The sequence below is a fragment of the Seriola lalandi genome, unplaced genomic scaffold (assembly GCF_002814215.2).
Source record: "Seriola lalandi dorsalis isolate HSWRI2012SDOR001 ecotype SW California unplaced genomic scaffold, Sedor1 jcf7180002002499, whole genome shotgun sequence".
NCBI lineage: Eukaryota > Metazoa > Chordata > Actinopteri > Carangiformes > Carangidae > Seriola > Seriola lalandi.
The window spans coordinates 1-1662 of NW_019473155.1; the positions used below are offsets into that span (position 1 = coordinate 1).

General features: G+C 44.2%; 1 long non-coding RNA gene across 1 annotated transcript; it reads left to right on the forward strand.

The window, feature by feature from the left end:
- Positions 1-114: 114 nt before the first annotated feature.
- Positions 115-1649, forward strand: LOC147820081 (uncharacterized). The gene is made up of 3 exons (XR_015437944.1): positions 115-741; positions 1199-1252; positions 1354-1649. It is a non-coding gene; the product is annotated as an uncharacterized LOC147820081 (long non-coding RNA).
- The last annotated feature ends 13 nt before the right edge of the window (positions 1650-1662 follow it).

The window sequence follows — 1662 nt, forward strand, 5'->3', positions numbered from 1 at the left end:
GTTAAGTTCTTTGATTTTGCCGAGTGTTCAACACAAAAGATGTGACAATACACAGATACTTTATAGGAATTGTTTAGTAAATACTTAAAAGAGGTAAGTAAGAGATGGAAGAAAATTATTGCTATCTTAGATGATAAAAAGAAAAATTAATCTGTCTTCTCAACACAGTGGAGTGATGAAACCTGTTATTTGCTGATATTATGTGTGTATTTGTGTCAAAGCTGCATGTCCAAAAAAATATAACCGGAGAGTAGTTTGAAATTGTAATTGTTGAACTGCCCGCATGAAGTTTATACCCATCGTCTGCTGCATCTCGTCAGTGCAGATGTAAATGTAATTTGTCTCAGGCATCAACCTTTTAGTCTTTTACAAAGATTGTGCAGGTATACAACAAACAGATGCAAAACAAATGTTAAGGAAAGAACACAAGAGCGGCAACGAAGCTTTTAGATACTGTCACTCACTGATTTAAAAAGACATAAAAAGATTTTGATCTCAGTCCTGTTATTGATTTTCGATGACTCAGTCGTGAGAGTTCAGACTTTGACCATAACCTGTCCTGTTGCTAAGCAGGCGCTTCATTTTCCAGTGAATAGCTGATTACTATTTTTACTTGAGCGATTACACAATTTTCCAACTTTTAATAACTTTTACACTTTTATTTATGTTTTTTATTGTTTGCTTACGTCTCCTCTCCACTGTTAGGGTGCAGCTGGTCAGAAAGGATCGAAGGGAGATTCGGTGAGTCCAGTAGTCTGTCTTATTTATACATGGCCACTCCTGTGCTCAGGCCTCAGCTTGGTTCACAGCTGCTGGGAGCATATGCTGGGGAAGAGAGCAAAAGTGTGTTTGTTGGCTAAAATGTACCACGCTTCATAACCATAATGCTCTACTGTGTTTACTGCATGTCTTTGGAACTAAAAGCCTGCTGTACAGCTACTCTTGCCTTGTGTGTGATTTTTCCATCGGGTCCCTTTTAATAGGATTTGGTTCTGGTGTGTGTGATGTTATGAAAACCACTATAGTGTGTCTTGAGAGCCAAGGCTTTGACCGCAGAGTGCTGATGCACAAAGCTGGATAATCCTATAAAGCAGCAGCCATATCTGCCTGGATAAAGCCGGGGTTTAGCCAAGTGGTGTGAGAGAGGCTCCAGGTGAGACATGATTGACACAAACTTTTGTCCTCCTCTATTCTACAGGGTGTTGTTGGTCCCAGAGGAGATCCAGGCCCTGCTGGCCCCCCAGGACCCCCCGTGAGTACATCCAATGATCCACATCATGGCTTTCTCAGTGCCAGCTTCATGCCCTTTCTTTTCCCTTTCACCTCTTGCTCACCTCTCTGTGCTTCCTCCAGGGACCCCCTGCTACAATGGTTGAGCCCCTTCCCATCAGGGAGGGCAGGCGGAAGAGACGGAGGCACTCTGATCGTGGAGGAGGAGCAGCCGCGGCCAGGGAGGAGGATGTGGATCTGGACATGGAGGAGTTCCTCCAGGGAGATCAGCCTCTGGAGGACGCTGAGGGAATGGAAGAAGTCTTTGCTACCCTCTCTTCTATGAAAACTGAAGTGGAGTTGATGAGGAGGCCCTTGGGAACCTTCGAGAGCCCTGCCCGGACCTGCAAAGAGCTCATGATGGTTCATCCTGATTACAAAGATGGTTAGCAT